This window comes from Canis lupus, chromosome 17 (genome assembly GCF_048164855.1).
Source record: "Canis lupus baileyi chromosome 17, mCanLup2.hap1, whole genome shotgun sequence".
NCBI classification, from domain to species: domain Eukaryota; kingdom Metazoa; phylum Chordata; class Mammalia; order Carnivora; family Canidae; genus Canis; species Canis lupus.
The window spans coordinates 26,981,037-27,007,786 of NC_132854.1; the positions used below are offsets into that span (position 1 = coordinate 26,981,037).

At 34.3% G+C, this 26,750-nt stretch overlaps 1 long non-coding RNA gene across 15 annotated transcripts in view; it reads left to right on the forward strand.

Annotated features, from left to right (window-relative positions):
* Positions 1 to 26,750, forward strand: part of LOC140607968 (uncharacterized) — a 415,966-nt gene that overhangs the window by 268,356 nt on the left and 120,860 nt on the right. For 12 of the 15 annotated variants that reach the window (XR_012009889.1, XR_012009894.1, XR_012009906.1 and 9 more), the window contains one exon: positions 20,650 to 20,712. This is a non-coding gene — a long non-coding RNA (uncharacterized lncRNA). Of the gene's footprint in view, positions 1 to 2,847; positions 2,888 to 20,649; positions 20,713 to 26,750 lie in introns of all 15 variants that reach the window. The other 3 variants (XR_012009896.1, XR_012009898.1, XR_012009901.1) reach the window with 1 other exon arrangement.

Consider the following 26,750-nt stretch of genomic DNA (forward strand, 5'->3'; position numbering starts at 1 on the left):
AACCATGAAAGCTATAGTCAGTCATAAAGGTCAGGCACAAACCTCAAAAGAAGGAAAATTAGAAATGAAGTGGAGATTTAATTCTTCAATTATTATTTTATGCCTCTCTATTGCATTACATGATGAATAAAAAGCAAATCAATATTTGAAAGTCTCTTCCCATAAACAAAGGAGACCTCAATAAAATTATACTAGCTAAATCTTCCTGCTCACAAAAGACTGATATGATTTTTTAAATATATTTCAAAAAAGTAAAAATATGCTTTTTTGTGTCTGGTTTATTTTTTTTTACAAATAGGTAGTTAACTAGAAATTATCCTGTGACTTGCACATATAAAAGTTAAAACACATTAACCAATTTAAAAATATTTTTACATCTCAGTGAGCAAAATTTTGGAGAGCTATACAAATCTCTAAAACAGTGGTCATGAGTCTTAACTGGTGGTTGATAGGAGAGAATTATTAGAATTTTTAACAATCTGATTAAGATTGTGGACTCGCCCATTTGAAAAAACAAAAATCATATGCATGCACACCCAGCTGTGATATGGAGTGATATCTGCTACCCTAGCAGGTTGCCAAGTTCATTTCTATCTGCTGCCTCCTTTTTTACTGCCTTATGGCTCCATGTGTCTCTAGCAAAGCTTCCTGCTGGGTGGTGAACAAAGTATTGTAGAGAGAGAAATGCACTTCCTCAAATAGTGGAGGGCTGTTCTTTAATAGAATTTTTTTTTTTAAATAGAAGCTGAGCCCTCCATATTTTAATAAAAAATGTCATTTATTCTGTTGTTATTAGTTGCAGGCTAAATTGCTAATATATCATCCTGCATTTAAAGGCCTTAATGTTTTACTTTTATAGTGTGCATTAGTGCTGCTATGAGTTTGTGTTTTAAATAATCTGTGGGGGGCAGCCCTGGTGGCGCAGCGGTTTAGCGCCGCCTCCAGCCCAGGGCATGATCCTGGAGACCCGGGATCGAGTCCCACGTCAGGCTCTCTGTGTGTTGCCTGTTTCTCCCTCTGCTTGTGTCTCTGCCTCTCTCTCTCTCTCTCTCTCTCTCTCTCTCTCTCTGTCTCTATGAATAAATAAAATAAGTCCATTGCTTAAGGTAATATTTTCAAGAGGTAGTGGTGTATCAGGAAAACAGATACACAAAAGAATAGAAACTGGTTTGAGTCATTTACCATTTATGGCCCAAGTAAACAGAGAAGAATCTTTTCTTCTAGTTACTAAGTTTCATCTCTAGAATGGATGTCATTTGCTTTTGTTCTTATTTGAGAAGGATAGAGACAGAGAGTGACCTCGGACATTAGATCAGAGAATTTCTGAATCTATTCTTCTTGGCAACATTTCTGTACCCTCTTCTTACAAAAACCACAGGTAAACATATGCGTAGAGGGGACTTTACTACTACTGAACTTTTATTTTGCTTTTTTCCTCCCTCTCTGTAGCCCAATTTTAATTGACTACTCCAATAACAGAGAAAAACTTGAACAAGGTAATTCATTCGGGGCTTAGGCCACTGAATGAGGCAACTTCTGGGTGGAATCATCCCAGGCTCTTCTGATGCATGAAGCATAGACAAATAAAAGAGAAAATTCTCAAAAGGACCAAACTCCAAGTAGGAATAAAAAAGAAGCTGTGCCTGTATTATGGTCTAATAAATATCCTTAATATTTGGTAGTTATATTTGTCCATATATTTGGAGATGAAATCAAAGGAAGTGAGTAATTGAGATCAACCTAGAATTTCCCCTAAGGTCAAATAAGTATATTTTATCTCATTAATATTAATGAGTTACTAATAATTAACTGGAGAGTATTAACTAGAATTATTATACCTTTCACGAATAGAGAATTACAGTTCCAGAAACCTCTACCCAGGCCTTTGTATTAATTTGGTAATAATGATACCAACACATTGGTCAGTAAAAACTCACATATCTCTTCTCTGTTATAATTAGAAGCTTCTCAATTAGTCTGACCTCAAGACCTCATATTTCAGTAGAGAAGTCAATCGATAAGTTTTTCTGATCTGAATTTTATACTGCTATATTGTCCAATAAAACTCAAATGAAAGTTACATAATACCACAGCTTTGATCCAATGAAAATACGATAAGCCCTCACTATTAAATCAATTACTTTTTTACAGAAAAAATAATGTCCCCAGAAAATAATCTCCAAAACAATTCCCTGGCTCTTCCTAAACTCTTTTACTATCCAGCAACCACAACAAATACAAGTCTCATGTGTCCCCTTTGGATGGCTGAATCACAATTCTCAATCCTATAGTCAAACAGTAAGCTACTGAGACTGCATCCAACTGCCAGGCTGGATTCTAAAGGAAAATATACATCAAGGATATAAGCATCGACAATAAAAGTCATTCCTTGTAAGGATGCTAGTAACAGTTGATGATTCCCAAGCCATTATATATTTCCCAGATTAGCATAAATTGTGCAGAATCTTTTTCTTTATGCTAGAGGTAAGCCTAAGTAAGGGAGAGTTTTCTTTAAACTTTTCCTCAAACCCACACTCTTAAAATCTTGATACACTTCCCCTGCCCATGGATAAATATAAAGAATATAACTAGATAAAAATTCTACATAAATCTTAGGGCTTGTGGTAGTGGTTGTCATTTTTCCCTCTAGTCACACAACTTCATTTTAAGTTTGGTTATGAAGGAATTGTCAGCCCCCTGGCCATACAGCAGCAACTGTGCAAAGAGATGTTGAGAGAGAGAGGTATCTTAGAAATCATATGCCAAGAAAAGAAATATGCTTCCAGCACCAGAACCTAATAAATACCCATTTGTTGACTGATGTACATTAGCGTTTCTCATCCACAGGTAAGAGATGAACAGTGGCATGGATGGAGCTTGTGTGCAGGTAACTAATCTTTCTCCTATGGAGACCTAACAGTGCTGTTATCAAATTAACATTTGGTTGTCAATGTCTGAGGACTTTATAATGGTTACTGAAAAATTCTTCCTTCTACTTCAAAATTCTGCTCATTAATTGTTGACAAATATTATTCATATCCACTGGGTAATGAGATGGATAATTCATCCCTCTCACTCATGTTTAAAGTTACGTTGCCCTAGAAAGCTTCTGAAATAAGCTTCAGTTAAAACATAGAGGACTACAAGACAATTTATCCACCCTGCCTTTTTTCCTACAAGAAAATTAAAGTTTTAAAATCTGTTAAAAATATATGTCTACCTTCAATTTTTTTCATTCTGCTTCTTTCAAGCACGATAATTAATTTTGGATTAGAGTATGGATGCCCTCTTCACCAGCTTTAGTTTGAAACATCTTCTAATATAATCGTTACTGGTTTAACTAAGGTTTTAACATTAACAAAATATTACTTGACAGACTTTTTGCATTTATTTTTTTTTGAGAGAAATTCTGACTTTCAAAGTTTTTCTTTTAAAGTGGGCACTTCATGGGGCACCAGGGTGGCTCAGTTGGTTAAGCGTCCAACTCTTGGTTTCTGCTCAGGTGGTAATCTCAGGGTTATGGGATTGAGCCCCAGGTTGGGCTCTGTGCTCGGCAGAAATTTTATGTGAGATTCTCTCCCTTTTCCTCTCCCTCTGCTCCTCCCCTACTTTCTCTCTCTCAAATAAATAAATACGTCTTTAAAAAGTAAAAAATAAAATGGATATTTCATAATGTCACCACAAAGACAGTAATGCTAACATAACAGAGCTAGACTTTTCTTCTTCTACTTTAGGTAGAAGGGGAAAAGAGAGTCATCCATACCCCATTTTTTTCCTCAGAGCATCACATCACAAGATTACAAAACAAACTAAACACTGAAATTACCTGTATGCAATTTTTACCAAGATACCTTATTTATTATAATTTGAATTTTAACAATGTGACATATTTTATGAACACATTAAAACAAATGACTTCTATTAATTAAAACAAAAATACTGTTCCTATAGCCAATGTACAAAGTGTGCCCCTATTTCACTTATATCCACAATAATATTACTCCCTCCTTGTTTTTTGAGGGTTTAATTTAGAAAACAGTGATCTTAATGCTCTTCTATTGCTCACTTTCTGTAGGTACACTAGCTCCATTATAAAACCATTTTAGCACTGTTAATTTGGATCTAAGATAGATTTAGATATAATATTTTCAAATTTATTTCAATCATACTCAACACAGCTGAGAATCAGGGTTAATCAACTCTCTAACATAACTGCGTGAAAGTCTGTATACTATGTACATAGAGTTCTTAGAGACTCTCAAAACCCCTATCGTACTTTCTTTGAAAAGCACTTAAATCTCATTCTCTTTGTTTTGGGAAAAACACAGAAAATCATGTGCATTTTGCTCCCTAGTCTTGATTTTTTTTTTTCATCTTGCTCTAGAAGAAACTGCCTCCTCTCTCTTTAAATTGGTTTTCCCAATATAGCTTACTTATCTCAAGACTCATACACTCCATTGTGTCTTTCTTCAAGGCGCTCAAGTGCACTTTGAATCATTTAAAAAAAATAGTTTTGGTATATGTGTCTTATATTTCTACTTAACTACCTCGTGTACTTTACCTCTTTTCTAGCTTGTAATTTCTTTGTGAAAAGAGAACTTCTTCTTCTAATTCCCCATATAGCCCTATGATGGACATCAGAGTGATGGAGTCAAATGAGGGATTCCTTCTAATAGTCCCTTAAAATTATGTGTACCTCCACTTTAAGTTATGTTGCTGTAAAGTTAATCATTCCTCAAAACTTTATTAGGCAACTTTCATTTACATAATACTGTTGGGATTGGTCTGGTCTCTCCTTATCAAGTTCTAAGTAAAAAAAAAAGTTTTAAAATAATGATAGGTATTTCTTTGATAAGTGATAGAGTCTATGAGATTTTTAGGATAAATTATCACAAGAATTCTAATTTGTAAGTATTAATAAATAATGGGGCAGCCCGGGTGGCTCAGCGGTTTAGCGCCACCTTCAGTCCAAGGTGTGATCCTGGAGACCCAGGATCGAGTCCCACGTCTGCCTCCCTGCATGGAGCCTGTGTCCATGTTCCTCTGCCTGTGTCTCTGCCTCTCTCTCTCTCTCTGTGTGTCTCTCATGAATAAATAAGTAAAATCTTAAAAAAAAAGAATTAATTAGTATCTATAAATCTTATAATAAATCAGTATAAATTATAAACGTGTGTTTTTTGACACAATAATAAAACTATTCACCAATAATTATTAATGGTACTTAGAGATTCTTTTAACATTTTGGAAATTTACTTCAATAATCAAATACATCAGCTTTCCAGCTTGTATTTTAAAAGGCAATCAAAACAATTAAAAATATAGAGAAAACATTAATTATAGACAAATATTTGAATACTTATTTAAGTTCTAATTTTCCATGAAGATAAATTATAATTGCAAGTTGACAAGAATTATCTTTCTGTTAAATGTCTCACTGAACATGCATATTGCATTGTGCTTAAAGCAAACCCTACTAGGAACCCTCTAAAATATGTGCTTCTTCTTTAATAAGGTAGAATTTTATTTTAGGAGGAAACTCATGAAGGAGAGATTCCACTTTCCATTTTTTTTGTTGTGTCCACAAATTGTCTTCCTTTAACAAATATAGCCATCTTTATCAGTAATACATTTGTCTTAATTTTAGCCGCCTTCTTAATAAAAACATCTGGATAAGGAAGTACTAAGGAAGGCATACCTTCACCTGCAATGGCATTGCTTGAAAAATTGTCTCTAAAATGTCATTGATACCTCTAAAACATTGACTGTCTTCTGCCTGATGTGTGTTGAATTTGGTTTCAAATTGGAATCAGTTGCTTTTTAATCATGTCCTTGAATCTGTCACAGTAAACTGATGCAAAATTGTTTTGTTTACTCTTGCTCTCAAGCTCCTTCCTACAATTAGATAATAAGCATGATCTATTCTCATTCAGCACATTCTTTGCTTTTAATCAAACTAGCAGTTGATAATGTATAAGCTTTTTAAAATGATTTTTTGTTTCTGATTTTTGGATGCTAGACAGGGAATCAAATGATAAATTTGAAGTTAGGATGTAGAGTTTAATATAACCAGTAAAAAAAAAAAAAAAAGCTCCCACGATAAAGTTAGGAGGAAATCTCTAAGCATATATCCGTTCTCATTAAGGACAAATATCACAGGGGGCTCCTGGATGGCTCAAGTCAGTTAACATCTGATTCTTGATGACATCTTGATCTCAGGGTTGTGAGTTCAAGCCCTGCATTGGGCTCCATGCTGGCCATGGGACCTACTTAAAAAGAAAAGGGTAAACATCACAGTAACAAGTGTATTCCCCTGTGATAGTGACAGTTGCTGTGTGCTTTAATCAAGCTGAAATTGGACAGGGATTCAGAAGTGTGGAAATAATTGAGTTTTCTCTATCTTCTGTATAGTGCTTACTATCCAATCCTTCGGCTTTTGCAGAAAATCTCTCTCTCTCTCTCTCTCTCCTCTCTCTGTTTCCGTCTCTCTTTTACCATCTGGCTTTTAAAGCATTAACACAATAACAGATACCCACATCTCTATCTTATTTTGTGCTACATTAGGTAGCTAAAAGGCCTTGGCTACTTAAAGGTTAATCATAGAAACAACAAATATATGCTTTTCTGTTTCACAAAACAGAAATTAAAAAGTGATTGACAAATAAAGGTTAGCCCAAATGACTCAAAAAGAGTAATAAGATTTGGGAGGAAAAATAAAGGCTGTCTGCAACATTTTAACATCCATAGATATTATGGAAAAGTTTGAATCCCATACTTATTTATAAAGATTTTGTTGTTGTTGTTGTTGTTACCAAAGTCCTTAATTTTAAGACATAAAAGCTCACTGTGGCTATCTAAGCAGAAATAGAATTTATTGGAACATACAAAATAACTAAGAGAATCAGACAAGTGAATTGGGCAGAAACCATGGAAACAAGGTAGGAGAGAAAAACAAGAAACAGAACAACCTGGCCAACATTAACACTACCCTAACTTCAGGACATCATTAATACTGTTAGCGCAAATGAAACCTAAGCATGCCTTTCCTTTTGCCTCACTTGCTCTGGGAAGGCATCGCCTGGCCCTGTCTAGGTCATGTTTCTAACCTCTGGATAAGACAGTAAAAATATTTACAGATCACCTTAGCTTTTGTGTTGGAAAGTATAAAGCATGCACTGTGGAACAGCACAGAGCAATGATGGATTGTCAGAATAATCATTTTAGTAAGTTTACATAAAAATAAAGTTTTTGAAAATTTCTTAGACATTAATCACTCTTTTTATTTTTTATTTGTTTATATTTTATTTATTTATTCATGAGAAACACAGAGAGGCAGAGGGAGAAGCAGGCTCCCTGTGGAAAGCCCAATACAGGACTCCATCCCAGTGGACTCCATCCCAGTGGACTCCATCCCAGGATCACAACCTGAGCCAAAGGCAGATGCTCAACCACTGAGCCAACCAAGTGCCCCAATCATTCTTTTTTAATCACCCCTTGAAACAGACTATGGATGTGAGTGTCATTTGTCCCAGATAAATCCACAAAGTGGATTCTAGAAAACACACCTTAAAGGAAGAATGTAGTCAACATTTGTAATAGTGACTACAACACACTCTATCCTCATTTTGGTTTCACTTTCAGGCCAGCAAATAGTCTCTTCTCTGTGATTCTGAAAGTTTATTCATCTCAACTCATTGTCAGCAATTGATTTTTTAATTTAAAGCATATCTTGTTAAAATGAATGAATGAATGAATGAATGAACAAATAAATAAAAAGAGTGTAAGGAATACTCTGTTAGCTAGTCCTAATTGTCTCTTTAGAGCTAGAGAATCTTGAGCATTGCCTCTTGACCAAGTTTTTGCTCTTTCAACCTAGGATGAACTATCTACGGTGTTTCTCAAATAATTGTTTCTTAGTCATCTGCCTGGATAAACACTTATTGAATGACGTTGTCCAGAATCCATTTTATTTGATTAATGCAGAAGAACTATATCATTTTGGAAAATTGATATATGTAAGACAAAAGATTTGAATTGATGCAAATTTTAATTTGAGTTACTCCTTTGCTTATTTTCCCTCTACTTTGTAAAGCAAAAACTCTGATCTAGAAACTAACATTGAAGAATAGAATTAAAATATGCTCCTTATATTAACCAGATACTGTTCTTAATACTGTCATTTATCTTTTCTGTGACCGAGGTCAAATCACTTAACCTTGCAGTATCTGAAGGTTGCTGTAATCTGTTTTCCTAACCAATCTCTTGAGAACATTGTGTAGTACTGGTAAATGCTTTTGAGATAGAAATGCATTAATGCTATTGCAAAGAGCAATGAAGGAAAATCAGAAGCCTTAACTCCACCTAGGTGTTTATGTTTATGACAGAAAAAAAACAGAGTAATGAATAACTAAACAACCTCAGAATTATTTATAAAATAAAATAGTAATAATCCCCATGGTAAAGTGTATACAGCTTTAAGATGTAAAACTCAAGTAATTATAAAACGATATGATCAAACAAATATCATCAGTGTATTCTTCAGTGTTTCTGTAAAAGTGAAGTTTTGCTATATAATTCCTAAGTGCCAATCACTACGTGGTTCCCAAATAAGAATTCTAAAATATGTCAAAGTTTATTACTATATATTTTCCAAGTGATCTGATAACTTTAAAATTCCATTTTATCCATTGGCTTTTATGTTATAGCTATTTGGGTGGTGTGTGTGTGTGTGTGTGTGTGTGTGTGTGTGTGACTGATCCAGGGATTATAAAAATCACCTTTAATTGTTCAGTCTGCTTAGAGTTAATACCAGACCAGAATACATAAATACACAAAATCATGTAACTCTCTGGGCCCATTAACTACGTCCCATGCTGTATTTCATGTTATAGTTATTTTATGTAATATATCTACATACATCAGAAACCCCACAAGAGGTGCATTTGAGTGGCTTAGTCGGTTAAGCATCTATCTTCAACTCAAGTCATGATTCCAAGGATCCTTGGTCCTGAGATCAAGCCCTGCATCCCTGCATCAGGCTCCCTGCTCCACTAATGCTCCAATGACTATGGTTGCCTTGAAGTCTGATTTTTAGTTTTTCAGCAGAGAAAGACAGAATCTCTGTCTCTCTGTCTCTTTGTCCCTCTCTACGCCCCCCTTGCACCCATGTGTGTGTGTGTGTGTGTGTTTCAAAGTTTACGCTATCCCTCATTTTGGCATGTTGGGCCTAACCTCCGGGTAAAAGCTATGAAAATAGAGATATCTAAATCTTATCAAATTTGTACCAAATTGGGTTAGGCTTGTCAGAATCTGATTAGCCTATCTATTGCAATTATTGTTTTAATCTCCATTAATTTTCGCTGTTAAAACATCCTGAAACTTTGTAGTTTTGATTGGTGCAATGCTATTTTATGTGTACTTTCTAGATTTTAATTCAGTTACAAATGTTTCTGTGTATTTATTTACTGACTGCATTTACTGAACATTGTTCTCATTTTACTGCTGATTTCAGATCACTAATAATGTTATTTTAATTTTTATTCAAAAGCTCTTGAATGCTTTATTATAATTATTAAATTATAAATTATATATATATACACACATTAATACTTTTTTATTTGCGAGTCACTTTTTTGATTTCATTTATTTATACATAAATGCATACTATGTATTCTAAATACTATAGTCTTAAATACAGTTTACTACTTAACCCAAAATTTCCTCTTTCATTACATTTCAAAAAAGTAAACTTTATTTTTAATTATTTACTCTTCCAGGTAAAACTCATAGCTAGTTTTTTTTTTCTGGTTCCTAAAACAAATTCCATTATAATAATGATTCAAAAATACTACAAATATAAACATAACTTGGAAGAATTGGCAACCTTACTGCTCACTACTTCTGATTAGAGCCACTTAGATCTTCTTAATTATTTAACTCTTATTTTGCTTGGGTTTAAATTATTAAATTTTATGAGAAATATTTCTTATAAGAATGGGTATTTTCTTTAATAGTGGATATTTATTTTTATATATTATTTTGAAAGTAATTCTTGATATTTTGCAAGAAGTTTAATATATTTTATGTTAAAAGATCTTTATTATTATAAAATGTTTATACTGTATGTATGGTATGTATGCACTGTAATGTTTTACTGTATATGTGGTACAGTAAATAATTATGGAATATTTTCTTCCTACTCTATCTCTCTCAGTTAACTATAGTAGTTAACAGTGCTATCCTATTCATATACTTGTTTTTAGAAATAATAAATAGTGGATGACAAATAATTGTTCAGAGGGCTACCTGATTTAATCTCAACCAGCAGATAGTCTTCAGGGAATACAAATTAAGTCATAGAAACTCTGATAAGTTCTTTTGATGGCTCTTACAGCATAAAGAACATTAAGTATTATATATGGTATGGTGTTTGAAAGGCAGGATGACTTATCTAGGCAAAAAAGAACTAGGGAATGTATCTACATTTTTTTATCACTATCATCTGATCTATTGTGATTTCTAGGTGAATATGTCAATGAGAAGTCAGGTTTAAGAAAAATCCAATATAAACATTTATTCATATAATTTTACCTAATTCAATTTAATTAACAATAAACATTATAAACAGATATTCCTGTAGGAAATTTCAGTAACGTATAAGGGCTTACTTCCCTACAGAATAAGAAAATTCATGTGTTTTTTGACAAATATAAAAAATATAGAACCAAAATCTGATTCTATCTCCAAGGTTTAGCCAAAGAAAGTGTTGTCACACACCATCAATGATGACATCCACATCAAAAACTCAAAAGTGGGTAGGGGTGACTGCGTGACGGGCACAGAGGGGGGCACTTGATGGGATGAGCACTAGGTGTTATGCTATATGTTGGCAAATTGAACTCCAATAAAAAAAAAAAAACTCAAAAGCATCATCTTTACTGAAGAAATCTGATCTCTCTATGATGGGAGTTAGTATCCTGTTGTGGCAAGTAGATTTGTAGCAATTTCCCCTAGACCTTTGCAAGAATGTGTAGTAGAGCAAACTGCAAACATTGTGCTCTTCACAGAAATGGTGTGCATGCGAGAGTCACCTCCACCAGGCCCCTATGAATCATCAAGCATCAGAAATATTCTGCCCTTTCACTCTGAAGCTCCAGGAAGAGCATGATCAGCATTTGAATTGTTAGGAATAAACTCTAAAAATGTCATTTCTAGAATATATTTCATGAAAGTTGTGTATAGTTTTAAACATTGAAAAAGAGAGCAGTGCTTGCTTTTCCCCCAGCTGTGCTACTGAGTGATTTCTTCATTCTAATTTTCATAACCAAATTTGCAAACGCTTAAATTTCACTGCTTAAAACATTTTCTTTTTCTTTTTTAAGATTTTATTTATTTATTCATGAGAGACACACAGAGAGAGAGGCAGAGACACAGGCAGAGGGAGAAGCAGGCTCCATGCAGGGAGCCTGATGTGGGACTTGATCCCAGTACCGCAGGATCACACCCTGGACTGAAGGCGGCGCTTAAACCGCTGAGCCACCGGGGCTTCCCTTAAAACATTTTCTTGTGTATTTTGAAGACTTTCAAATCTAAGTATTGTTATATCTTGAGAAAAGGTGGCTTCAGGTGGAGTAATTTTTCACTTTTCATATTGTTGGCCTTTGCTTCTCTTCTAGTCATTCCTCCCCAGAATTAGGGAATTTACCTGATTCCAAAAACTTTGCCTAGTATTGAAGTGCCACCCTTGTTTGACATCCCAGCACTGCTGCCACGGCCTTTGAATTTAAAAGCCATTACTAAAAGTCAGGAATTTCAATCAGCCTGGTGACCAGTTATTAGTTTTGACCCTTACCCCTGCAATTTATTTGATGCTTTGAGATTTGTTACAATTTCCTTTTTTTACTTCATGTAACATCTCACAACTTTCTTGCCATCTGTAGGGTAGGATTTCATACTTTGTGATTCCTTTCAATTTGCAATCATCTGTCATATATATAAAAAAATTATGTGTATGAATTTTAAACAATTTGCTTTATCTCAATTCTTTTGTTTATTTTTACAGTCTTAATTTTTTTTTCAGTTATAAAAATATATACCCACTTAAAAAAGAAAATATAATGAAGGAAGAACAAAGATTTTCTGGACTCCAGCAAGGGTCAGGTGTGCCAGTGGAGCTCACAGCTTGCTCTGAAAAGTTAGCAGTTTATGAAGCATTGAGATGCTCTAGGAACAGCTCTCTTTTGGTTACTTCCTAACCAAAGGTGAGGTGGAGGGGGATTGATGGTCATCCCATTTTCAAATTTCTGAAGTCATTCTCTAAATCATTCAGGGGTATCAGGATCCTCCCGAGTCTTTAGTTTTATGTTTTCACTATAATGTTCCAGGTTTTCTAGGGTTGGGAAGCTGTCCTGGTTGTCCGCAAACTTACTCTAGGCTGCTCATGACAGCCATTGTGATCCTGGAAGCCTGCCTATGTCTCAGTCTCAGCTGACGCTTACAGTGGCAGTGGAAGTACAGGCAGAAAACAAAGATCTGAAGGCTCTGGTGCGGGTGGTCTTGGACAAATGCAACCAGGTTGAGTAGGGGCTCCATGTGACACAAGTGATTTTGAATCTCTGGGATCTGTCCAGTTGCAATGAATTGACCTTGTCAGTAGATCAAATTTCTCTACGGTGCTTTTTCTTGTTTTGAAGGCAATCTTTGGCAATTATGGGCTTCAGTTGGTAGCACAAGTAGGTTTTGAACACTGATTAAGACCTCTCTTACACATTTTATTTTTATTTCTGTTCTTCTTTGAACATTTCTGTCAGATTGTAAAAAGGAAAGGGGGAATTAAAGCTTGCTCTCTCCTATGTTGACATCTTGCTTAAAATCTTCCAAATTCATACATTTAATCATAAATATCAAAATAAAAATATATATGTATATTACCTTTAACTTTAGACTATCAAAGATTTATGTTCGAGATTTAATTATTCTTTGAAATATGAAGCTTAGGATAATTTTCTTTGGAAAAAATAAAGCCAACCCTTTATTTGATGAAGATTCATACTCAACTGAATTGCTGAAATAAACATGACTCTTATGGTAATTAGACAGTAATGCTGTCGTTTGTATAAATAAAAAAGTAGCATGATAATTCTGTTGGCTGGCCTTCCTTACCAATTGCTTGGATGAACAAAGTGCAGAATGATTTCTCTGATCTACTTCATCGAGGGGCGTAGGAACTAAGGTTTTGATAGGGGAGCTGAGGAAGATGTCAGCTAGTTATTATAATGAATTTACAAGGTCTATAGGTAAAATTTTCAGTGCTTAATGGGAAGAAGAACCATAGGACTTACAATTTTGTGTCTCTCATGAGCTACCCTATCACTTATGTATCTCTGGATGCTCTCTGGTGGGAGGGGTCTCATGGGCCCCTTTCAGTGCTACTGTGGGATCTCCCAGAAGAGCTGGACTTAGGGCTATGGGGGTGGTGAGGATGGGGGCAGCACAGTTGAGGGAGAGGGAGTAGGAGGAAATAGCATTTTGCCTAGGAATTGAGGTGGGTTGCTCATGCCCTACCCCCCCTGAGGAAGATGGGAATATTGGGTGCCAGTATTAATTCCCAGCACCGGGGGAGGCCAGCAGACTGGGAAATGAATGAGCCACCCAAGTCAACTGAGGGCAACTGTATCTTCCCAGGTGTCTGGACATTAAGCCCAACATAGCATCGGTGCTGATCTCTGCAAGAGCAAGGAGACCTGGGTTGGAGTAAGGGAACTTGCCTCTTGTTCTGGGATGCTGTAGGGAGTGGTCCAGACAGAGGAAACCTGAAAAAAAGCATAGGGACCGGCAATTGCAGGATATGAGCCATAGTCTTGAAGGGGCTGGAACAAATAGCCAGAGGGAATGAGAGGGAACCAGGGGCCAGCTGATGGCTGAAGCAAGACTTTGGTCTTTTGGCTCTCCATGTGATGGAGAGTCACGGAATGTTTATAAGCTGGAGAAGGAGAGATGGGTTAAGTTAGACTAGGATCTGAAGATGTGTTTAGGAATGCCTGGCAAGTTCAGATGAAACATGGAGACTGGCAAAACGCAGAATGGTAGTCTGAAAAGGGCAGCTATACTGTCAGTCCCAAAATACTCTGGGCAAAGTGAGGATACACAGACCAAAGTGTCTGGTGAACCAACTAGCCCATTCCAGAGAGAGGAAGGGTATAGGGCAAGTCTAACATTCCCAGCTTTAGGAGTTCAAATATAACTTCTTTTGAGTATACACCAAAGTTACCATTTTCATGTTTTTTTAAAAATCAGTTTAATAAAATCAGATTGTGTTGAATATTTTTAAAGTGATATTTTATATCACACCTTTAATAATGACTATGTACTGATACTTGAATTTTCCTATACTTTACATTTATTTGATATTTCGATGATCTTATTGCTATTTTAGCATGTAGACCTTTGCTTTGCAAGGCTCTGACATGCCTGAATTTTAGTTATTACAGTCTATTTAAATAATACCAGTTCTCTAATAATGGGTTCAATTTTAAATTACTCGGTTATGGGATCCCTGGGTGGCGCAGCGGTTTGGTGCCTGCCTTTGGCCCAGGGCGCGATCCTGGAGACCCGGGATCGAATCCCACGTCAGGCTCCCGGTGCATGGAGCCTGCTTCTCCCTCTGCCTGTGTCTCTGCACCTCTCTCTCTCTCTGTGACTATCATAAATAAATAAAAATTAAAAAAAATAAATTACTCGGTTATATCAACTGTGAATAATTACATAACGTAGAAACATGCTGCTAGCTCCTCTATCCACAAATCATTTCATAAATAATAGATGCACATGATGATCAGTAAGCAATCACGTGACTTTTTTCAGACTCTGTCAGAGATTGGTCACTGCACACCTGTTATTCAATTCACCTAAAAGCATAAAAGTGTGTAGTTGTATTGCCATCTTATCTCCCAGGGGTATTTTACAAAAATGGATAAATAAAAGAGAAACTAGAACAATAAAGATGATGGTGCAGCAAAGAATTAGAAGTGATACCCCCAGGAACAAAAGTGGGTATGATCAGAAGATAGATAAGCATGGTAAGGTGGGTATTGCCCTCTCTGGAAGACTCAATATAGAGGAAGTTGGCAAAGGTAAACTTAGCATAAATGAGAAAGGTGGTTGTGATCAAATGTCCCAGAGGAAGTTAACCAGGGAGTAAATTTCACGTTAATGGAATTCTTGGAGGTGTTTCACAACACTGAAGGCACAAAAGATAAAACATTGAAAGCTGACCCAAGCTTAGAGGGAAGTTCAACACAGCATTGATTGTTCCATATCATGAGTATCATAAATGGAGATAGAGAAAGAAACATCATTCAAACTTTTTATGAGGAAAAAATAACTTTTTATGAGTTGTTTTTTTTTTTCAAATAAGCACAACACTTCAGTTGTAAATGTTTTGAGCATTTTGATAAGATGTGTTCTAAATAAATATTAGTTTTACTATTTCTTCATTGCCTGTAAATGTTTAACTAACAATAAGATAGTTTATAATATTTCAATAAAAGTTGTTAAAGGTCATGGAACAATTATAATTCTTTCCATTGAATTTTAAGATAGCTTTGCTTGGTTTAAGCTCACGCTATCAATTTTATAATCTCAAATGAGAACTGTTCAGATAATAACGACACAAGAGGAACTACTCATTTATTTAGTTCAGTTAAATAACTCAGAAATCAGAAATAAATAAAAACTAATAACACTTCCCTTATATTTACTATTATTTATCACAGTGTTCATAGTTTTTTGCAATTTGTCTTCAGATTACTTCTCTTTTTATTCCTTAGAAGAACAGATCCATTTCTATCAACTTGTATTCATATTATATCAGATTACCAAGAATGCTCAGCATTTGCTATACATATATAGCAACTAAAAATATTTATCAAAAAATCTTTATCCCCATTTTATGTTCTGGATATATATATCACTTCCTCTGTTAGTTTTCTAGACTGGCCCTCCTCTTAATCAAATAATTTGCCATTCAGTTATCCCTTCATGTGAATGATTTTCTGTCTTTTTTTATTCAACATTGTCATATATTAAGTCAAATTATGAGCTATTCTTATGCTCCTATTCCTCTTGCTAAGTCAAATTATGAGCTATTCTTATGCTCCTATTCCTCTTGTTTACTGGTGTCCCCCAGTACATATCTCAGTGTTACACCATTAGTCTAATAATAATTCAGTATATTTTTTGCCTAAAATATTTTAAATTTTAGCTATTTTTTCACTTTGCCAAAACACACACACACACACACACGCACACACACACACATTTTTAACTTCTGGGCAGCACTGTGGAGTTATAAGTTTATTAGAAAGCTACTTTCTGTTGTTGCTAATTTATAGATCCTTTTTCATATTGTGAGTACAGAAAAAGGTATAGTGTATATATGTATCTATGTTCTTTGGAGAAATATCAGGAAAAATAGATTTGAGATTATGGACTTATTTAGAAGACACATATGTAAGTTATGAATCAAATCTATGTATTAGTAAAATTACTAAATTATTAAATTCATTCCTATGTAAGATCTATCAATATCATAATTGTTTTAGACTACCCATAAGTGGTATGCTAGACAATCAATGGTATAGGATTGGCTTTTGTTTACCATGCCTTCATAGATGTATCTTGCGAGGAGTTGCTGTGGCCAAGTACAAAAAGGGTGTTCCCTGTATTCTCCTTAGGATTTTGATGGATTCTTATCTCACGTTTAGAACTTTCAGCCGTTTTGAGTTTATCTTTGTGTATGGTGTAAGAGAATGGTGTAGTTTCATTCTTCTGCGTGTGGCTGTCCAATTTTCCCAGCACCATTTATTGAAGACACTGTCCCTTTTCCAGTGGATAGTCTTTCCTGTTTTGTCAAATATTAGTTAACCATAGAGTTGAGGGCCCATTTTGGGGTTCTTTGTTCTGTTCCATTGATCTATGTGTCTGTTTTTGTGCCAGTACCATACTGTCTTGATGATCATAGCTTTGTAGAACAACTTGAAATCTGGCATTGTGATGCCCTAGCTCTGGTTTTCTTTTTCAATATTCCTCTGGTTATTCGGGGTCTTTTCTGATTCCACACAAGTCTTTTTTTTTTATAATTTTTATTTATTTATGATAGTCACAGAGAGAGAGAGAGAGAGAGGCAGAGACATAGGCAGAGGGAGAAGCAGGCTCCATGCACCGGGAGCCTGATGTGGGATTCGATCCCGGGTCTCCAGGATCGCGCCCTGGGCCAAAGGCAGGCGCCAAACCCCTGCGCCACCCAGGGATCCCCCACACAAGTCTTAAGATCATATGTTCCAACTCTCTGAAGCAAGTCCATGGTATTTTGATAGGGATTGCATTGAATGGGTAAATTACCCTTGGTAGCATTGAGACTTTCACAATATTACTTTTTTCAATCCATGAGCATGGAATATTTTTCCTTCTCTTTGTGTCTTCCTTGATTTCTTTCAGAAGTGTTCTGTAGTTTTTAGGGTATAGATCCTTTACCTCTTTGGTTAAGTTGATTCCTAGGTATCTTATGCTTTTGGATGAAATTTTAAATGGGATTGACTCCTTAATTTCTCTTTCTTCAGTCCCATTGTTAGTGTATAGAAATGCCACATATTTCTGGGTATTGATTTTGTATCCTGCCACATTGCTGAATTGCTGTATGAGTTCTAGAAATTTGGGATGGAGTCTTTTGGGTTTTCTATGTACAGTATCATGTCATCTGCAAAGAGGGAGAGTTTGACTTCTTCTTTGCCAATTTGAATGATTTTTATTTCTTTTTGTTATCTGACTGCTGAGGCTAGGACTTCTAGTACTATGTTAAATAGCAGTGGTGAGAGTGGACATCCCTGTTATGTTCCTGATCTTAGGGGAAAGGCTCCCAGTGTTTACACTTTGAGAATATTTGCTGTGCACTTTTCATAGATGGCTTTTAAGATGTTGAGGAATGTTCCATCTAACTTTACACTCTGAAGAGTTTTGATCAGGAATGGCTGCTGTATCTTGTCAAATATTTTCTCTGCATCTATTGAGAGGATCATATGGTTCTTGTTTTTTCTCTTGTTGATATGATCTATCATGTTCATTCTATTATGAGTGTTGAACCAAACTTGCATCCAGGAATAAATCCCACTTGGTCATGGTGAATATTCCTCTTATTATTATTATTCTTATTATTATGTACTGTTGAAGCCTATTGGCTAGTATATTGTTGAGAATTTTTGCATCTGTGTTCATCAGGGATGTTGGTCTATAATTCTCCATTTTGGTGGGGTCTTTGTCTGGTTTAGGAATTAAGGTAATTCTGGCCTCATAAAATGAGTTTGGAAGTATTTCATCCCTTTCTATCCTTCAGAACAGCTTTAGTAGAATAGGTATTGTTTCTTCTTTAAATGTTTGATAGAATTCCCCTGGGAAGCCATCTGGCCCTGGACTTTTGTGTTTTGGGAGGTTTTTGATGACTGCTTCAATTTCCTCCCTGGTTATTGGCCTGTTCAGGTTGTCTCTTTCTTCCTGTTCCAGTTTTGGTAGTTTGTGGTTTTCCAGAAATGCGTCCATTTCTTCTAGATTGCCTAATTTATTGGCATATAGCTACCGATAATACATTTTTAAAATCATTTGTATTTCTTTGGTATTAGTTGTGACCTCTCCTTTTTCATTCATGATTGTATTAATTTGAGTCTTTTCTCTTTTGTTTTTAATAAGGCTGGCTCACGGTTTATCTATCTTATTAATTCTTTCAAAGAACCAACTCCTGGTTGTGTTTATCTGTTTACAGTTCTTCTGGTCTCTATTTCATTGAGTACTGTTTGAATCTTTATTAACTCTCTTCTTCTACTTGGTCTAGGGTTTTTTTTTTTTTTTTTTTTTTTTTTTTTTTTCTGTTCTTTCTACATCTCCTTTAGGTGCAAGGTTAGCTTGTGTATTTGAGTTTTTTCCAATGTTTTGAGAGATGCTTGTATTGCGATGTATTTCTCTATTAGGACTGATTTTGCTGTATCCCAATGATTTTGAATGGTTTTATCTTCATTTTCATTAGTTTCCATGAATCTTTTTAATTGTCTAATTTCCTGGTCGACCCTTTCATCTTTTAGCAGGATGTTCTTTAGCGTCTACATGTTTAAGTTTCTTCCAAATTTCTTCTTGTGACTGAGTTCAAGTTTCAAAGCATTGTGTCTGAAAATATGCAGGGGGCAATCCCAATCTTTTGGCATTGGTTAAGACCTGATTTGTGACCCAGTATGTGGTCTATTCTGGAGAAAGTTCCATGTGCACTTGAGAAGAATGTGTATTTAGTTGCATTTGGATGTAAAGTTATGTAAATACCTGTGAAATCCATCTGGTCCAGTGTATCATTTAAGTCTCTTGTTTCTTTGGAGGTGTTGTGCTTAGAATATCTGTCATTTGCAGGGAAGTGCTGTGTGGAAGTCTCTCAGTATCAGTGTATTAATATCTAAGTATGTCTTTACTTTGGTTATTAATTGATTGATATACTTGGCAGCTCCCACATTAGGGGCATAAATATTCATGATTGTTAGGTCCTCTTGTTGGATAGATCCTTTAAGTATGATATAGTGTTCCTCTTCATCTCTTACTACAGTCTTTGGTATAAACTTTAATTTATGAAATCTATTTGACAAACAAAATTTAACTTAATCCTTTTTCTGTATAAACTTTTACATTTCTCTTAATTTTTGTCCTTTGAGACTAAACTTTATTCTCTTGAAGATAGAGAATAATTATATAATATAATTATTGTATATTCTAAACTATATAAGCTAAAACATGAACATTAAGGTAAAATGCTAAGTGAAATAAGTCAATCAGAGAAAGACAAATGCCATATGATTTCACTCTTATGTGAATTTAAGAAACAAACCAAATGAACAAATGAAGAAAAAAAAGAGATAAAGAAAAAACTCTTACAACTCTTAAAGATTCTTAAACACAGGGACCAAACTGGTGGTTGCCAATGGGAGGGAGATGAGTGGAGGAACAGGTGAAATAGGCAGAGGATTAAAAGTACACCCATCATATCCAGCCCCGAGCAATGTATAGAATTGTTGAATCATTGTTGTACATTGTAGCTAATATAACACTGTATGTTAATTATACATGAATAAAAAAAATCTTTAGAAACACTTTCAATTTAATTCCAAAATACTTATCAAAATACTAGACTTAGATATTTTTATATCATCAATTTAAATATATTATTTTAATTTTCTGGTTCAATGTTTTATATTTTATTTATTTTTTAAAGATTTTATTTATTTATTCATGAGAGATACAGAGAGAGAGAGAGAGGCAGAGACACAGGCAGAGGGAGAAGCAGGTTCCACGCAGGAAGCCTGACGTGGGACTCAATCCTGGTTCTCCAGGATCAGGCCCTGGGCTGAAGGCGGCTCTAATCGGCTGAGCCACCTGGGCTGCCCTGGTTCAGTGTTTTAATAATCATTTTTATACTATTAAGGTTTCATATATGATAGCTTTTCAATAGAAACATTTAATGATGGAGAGTAGTGAAACCAAATTTTAGTCTGTGACTAGCAGAGAATTTTAACCACTTCAATTTCCAATATCCAGTAGCTTATGTGTAATCCCTGATTATATCTCCAGGTTTTTAATATTCCTGACTCCAAAAGACCTCGATCATAGTAATTTTCAAGTTCTGCTTGCAAGGTGAGATTTCTTATTATAATTTAATACTTTAGAACCTATCTATAATTCAGAATAATGCATGACTGATTAAATAAATAAATCTAAATAACTTATTGTCATATTAGAAACGTAGAAATCAAAATGTATTCAACTGGTTCAATTATATTATTAAGTGTGGTAGTCTATTGTTAGAATCAAATCTATGAAACTGAACTGTTTTGAAGCTTAAATAAGGCCAAATATCCTGTTTTTGAATCATTTTAAAATTAATATACTTTTCTGATTAGAGTTTTTTGGAAAAGAGGACCAAAAAAGTGTGCCCTCAGCTGAAATATAGGTCATTTGATAGTATCCACATTTTTACCATGTGTTGCTTACATTATGTCTTCCTTTCAACATATCTTCCTGCTGGTTTCTATGGTGATGGTTTAATCCATATTGAACTGAATAGAGGATGATTGGTGTGCCCAGCATGATAGAAGCAGACACTATCTTCTTGCTTAGCTCTAATTGATTAGATTGGGTCTGTTCAGAATTTCCCATTAGTGTTATGGTATTTCCTGACTTTAGAGCATGGCCCTTACTATTAAAATATAGGATTTCTGGAGTCACGAATGAATGCCTAAGGTGCTCAGTGATGTTTCTACTCAAGACACACAGAACTCCAACATGTTGAAACAATGCTCCATTTTGCTTTAAACATGATAGTGGTTACGCTCTTCGAGACCATAAACTTCTCATCTTTATCTGCCCAGACCAATTCTTGGTCAAAAACATATAGGAAATCATCATGAAGACTTTTGGGGCCAGATTTTGGGATAGCCTGCTATTTTCCAATAATATATTTTGCAAATTTCAACTGTTTTTGAAAACTGAACTCCATTTGTTGTGTCCTCAGCTCAGAAAAAAACTACCTCCATCTCTGCCCTCCTTAGCAACAGTTCTGAGTACATTAATGTTGAAAGCTAGAATGAGGGTAAGGCTTTCCTTATTTGTCTCCCTCCCATCAACTTTCAGAAAACACTACTTGTTTTCCTATGCCTAAAAAATATTTGCGTGAAATATTTGTTCCAGTTTTAAAGATGGGTACTGTTAGAGTTAAGTCCAGCACCAGCACCTCCAAAATGTTCTGAAGCAAATTTGTCATTAACTATAAAATGTAATCTTGCTTTTTATAACCTAGTTTTAAGGTTATAATTTTAAGTTTTAAGGTTACAATTTCAGTGTTTAGTCCTCATTTTAGTGGATATCAAAGAAGTATTGATTTCATCTTATCCTAAAATGATGAAGAAATATATCATCTATTCATGAGTGTATAAGAAATATATATTCAAATATATCTACATCTATTAGTTTCCAAATAATCAAGTCTATTTTATTCAAAATTTTGTTTTTTATTTCTGCTATTTAGTGTCCTCTTTTATGAGAATGTAGTATTTAATATTTTGGTTTTGAAGCTCATAGTTATTTTTATAATGGCTTAATATTTAGTAGCTTTCACATATATTTTCTGACTGCTTGAAAATATTTATTGTTTTAGGATACAAAACTTCTATATAGAGTTAATTATATTTAGGTCATTATCTTTGTTTTGTCATCTAGTTTATCTTTTGAATTTAGAAATACCTGTGCTAAAGTTTACTTTTGGATTTCTGCAAATGTACATTTATCTATCTATCTATCTATCTATCTATCTATCTATCTATCATCTATCTATCATGTATTTCTTTATTGGTTTTGTATCATTAACAGGTGTTATTTGCATTTTCCTTTAATTCTATTTTTTCTGCTAATAATTTAAGAAATTCTATTTCTTATGAAAAATCAACACCTAAAAACAAACACTGTTTGGCATTACTTTTACGTTTGCTTTTATGAAAGAGACTTACCTGCAATGACATTATGGGAAATCCCCACTCATAGGAACCCATTCCTACTCCCTATTGCCAATTTCTCTGAAGGTTTGAAATGAAGGATTTCATTTAGACCAGTAATATTCACTTGCACCATTTTAATAATTTTTCTTGTTCAGAGCTACTAATGATTTAATTATTTGAGGCATCTGTCTTATTATGTATCTTATCCTTTCCTGCCACATTGCTCCTTTGTCTTGGATTCTTTATCAGTAACTAAAATGAAGAAAGATGGCAGAGGGTAGATAGTTGGAATAGTTTCTCCCCAGTTTATAAAGATAATTTTGAACTTAAAAAAAAAAAAACACAAGTCATGGGACCTATGTGGCTTTTCAGATTTGGCTTAAAATGAAATAAGAACATGCAGAGTGATATGCATTTTAATAAAATCTTATGCTCTCTTTTCTCTCTCTCTCCCTCCCACCCCCCACATATAGACTTACAAAACATAACTATTAATAAATAATTGTAAAACTATTCATAGCTTGAAAACTAAAATAGAATTGCATTCTAAGAGTTCATATTAAATATATCAAATATAAGATATCACAAAATGTAATGTTTTTTATGCCCTAGAAAGATTATAACAGATTGTTTCTTCTATGTAAATTTGTGTGTGATACATGCAAATAGTTTTAATGACAATTTCAGTTGTTCACATTCTGCAAATTTTCACATGGTACTTTGTGTTCCCTAGTAATAAATTTCTTCTCAAGTAATTGAAGTTATTTATATACAATGTTTTCATAAGCAGTGACTTCATTATTCTTGATTAATTTGGGAAGATGAGAAATGTGCATTATAACGATAGGTAGCAACAAAATAATTAAGGCTAAAATGAATTATGCCAAAATCAACCTCATATTAACATGTTTTATCTATACTGCAACTTAATCAAATTACTACTGTAAATAATTCATAGTGTAGTAATTTAACAGCTTATAAATCTTAAAAAAAAGATATGACATTTTAGTCTTTTGTGCATCTGTAAAACAACTTGTTAGACTATTACAAATCTAAATGACGATACATAATTTAGTATTCCAATCACAACATACATGTTTTGGGTATTGGTTTCCAAATAAAGCTGAGATAAAACTGAATAAAACCTCATGCTCATTATCAATGTGAAAGAGCCCACGAATCAAATTCTTCCAAAACATGTTCTCCATGGTTGGTTGACTATTTTCATCCTGTCACAGAACAAATGGAAATAGATTCATTTTGTTACACTGGAAGCCAGGAGGTAAATACATGTCTATGACATTTTGGAAGTGGCTTTCTTTTCTAGAAGTGTATAATTCCCAATGATTTATAAGAGAAAAATATAACCTTATTATTTTGGATTATCTATTTCCCTTAAAGTTGATTTATCCTTATATTTTAAAATATATTTTGTTGCAAATTTTGTACCAATAGATATGGATTTGAATTATATATTATTTAACAGTAAAATTTAAATTTTTGCTGCTAAAATTTGGCATGCACCTGGGTGGCTCATTCAGTTAAGTGTCCAACTCTTGATTTCAGCTCAGGTCATGATCTCAGGGTCTGAGATGGAGCAGCAGGATGAGCTATGCTCAGTGGGATGTTTACTTGGCATTCTCTCTCCTTCTCCCGCTGCCTGTTTCCATTGCATGTTCTCTCTTGCTCTCTCCAAAGTAAATGAATACAAATCTTAAAAAAAACCAAACAATTAAAAAGCTATAACACACAAAATATAAGATTAAAAACATAACTTATAAAGGTGTCTATTTTTAATACTATAAGGTTGCTGTTTTTAATGCAAAATATGATACTAAATGTAATAAGATTATTTCTAGGTGGTTAAATTTATTTTATGGAATATTTACAATTAATTAAGAGATTTTCTTAACAGAAGATGACATTTTCCCTCTTTTTTACTTAGAACTTCATATTCTAGGTATGAAATAGATTTATTCAGCTAGTTATGTTTCTGAAAACAATCTCTTCTAAAACTTTAGTAATGTTCATAAAAGTGGTATTTTCCTCTGTAAAACTCGTTTCCCATGTGCACAGAGATTTCTGCCATACCCTTCAATTTTAATAGTTTATATTATTAAAGAAAATTTATTAAATTAAAATAGGATTAAAAAGTGGCACATATTCTTGTCCTTAATAATCTAACTCTAAATACAGTTCTGGCGACACTACAAGGTCAAGTGATCACAGAAGTTGATAGTGTGTAGTCCTTCAATCATTCAAAACAATTACATGAAAAAGACAATCTGATTAAACTCGGGTGTATCTGAAACCCATCTCTTATCTCCTTATCAAAACAGGTAAACTCACATACATACTCACACCCACACCCAAACACATAATTTGCCTCACATAATAATGTGTGGTTGCCCATAACTGAAAAACTGCAAGAGTGATTCAAAGGTCCATGAATCCCCCTGGCTACTTGATGCATCATCTCACTACTATATTAATGTGATGACTTACAGTTTATTTGAAGGTCAGCTGTACTTGTGTTTGAATTCCTTGAAATTTCTCTAACCTTTATTTTATATCCCTCTTGGCTTTGCCTGAGTGTAGAGCAATAACTTTTCCCCCAAAATACCTGAATGTGACATGGAAACCAATTAAAAACCAAATACAATATTTGCAACAAGAAAATAAAAAGTACTAGTTAAATTTCAGGTTAAATACAGTGGAATGAGTCTTTTCCCCTGGAAGCACCAGTTAGTTAATGGTAAAAAGGTAAAGAAATAAACTGGTCACGACAAAGAGAATAGGATAATAGACTCACATTTCCTCCAAATAATTCAATAAATTTTGAAGAAAAATATGGATGGAGAGGGTAGGACCACTTGCTTACTAGAGGTAAACTATAAACTAAGTACTTACAGTGGGCTATAACGTTGGCGAAAAAAATGACTTCTCCCGGAGTCTCTTAAGGTCTCAAGATTTGGAACCACCATCACCAAGAAAGGTGATAATTAAATGTAGGATGAAAATCAGGAAGATGGATTGAAAATATGTATATGGAGCATTTATATCCTCGGATACTTTCCTTCAACCTGCAGAACCAGGTCACCACTCTCCTAAAAGATGAAAGTTATTCTCAGAAGAAAGTTACCTGAGAGGCTTCAGCCTTAGGGACAATGAGGCACCCAGAGACTGCAACTCTTGCAGCAACTTGGAGCAATAGAGGAGGGTTATGTGACTGCCCGAACTGTGGGGTATTTGTATTTCTCTTTTGTTGCTGTCAACAAAATCTGGACAATAAGCACCATCAGCCCAGAAATGAACAAAAATTAATAATGTCAATATAAAAAGTGTATACAATGAAACAATTCTTTTGGGTTGGGTGCATGGATTTTCAAATCTGAAAACAGGCATTTTATCTTAGGTGACAATCTCAAAATAACAAAAGAAGTACTAGAAAGAAGGCAATAGGCAAAGTTTTTGAGTCTGTTGAAAACAAGAACAGAATGGAGAGGTGGCTCCGTTTCTTATATGAAGAGGATAAATTGAGTCTTATTTCAAAGAGTTAATATCATATATCAGTTTCATGCTCCTTAATATATAATACTAACATTTAAAAATAACCCCTTTGCCTTTCTATATTCACTCTATTTTAGATGCAGTGTGTTTTGTAATGATGATTAAGTCAATTCATTTTATTCAATGACAATGGAGGTTACAGGGATAATAGGGTTTTGATAAAGATTTTTTAGTTGATTTTGTAACCAGAATAAGAAAGTCATAGGCTATCTCTAGACATTAATGAATAATCAATTATAATTCTTTAAAAGTAGTCTGATTCATTTGCTAGTTCACAGAGTATCAAAACACTTTTTCCCATATTGATTCACATTGTTTCAATGCAAAGTAGAATAATTCATTGATTACTGTGAAATATAGTATATTTAATATTGTGGTAGGCTGAATAATGGCGCCCCAAAGGCAGTCACATCCTAATTCCTGGATCCTGTAAATGTTACCTTATATGGCAAATATGATTAATGCATACGCATACGAGATTAAATTAAGGAACATAAAATGGAAAGTTTATTCTGAATTATCATCATGGTGGAATTAAATGAAATCACATTGTTCTTATAGGAGAAAGTCAGAGGGAGATGATAGACAGGAGACGCTCTTCTTCATTGCTTC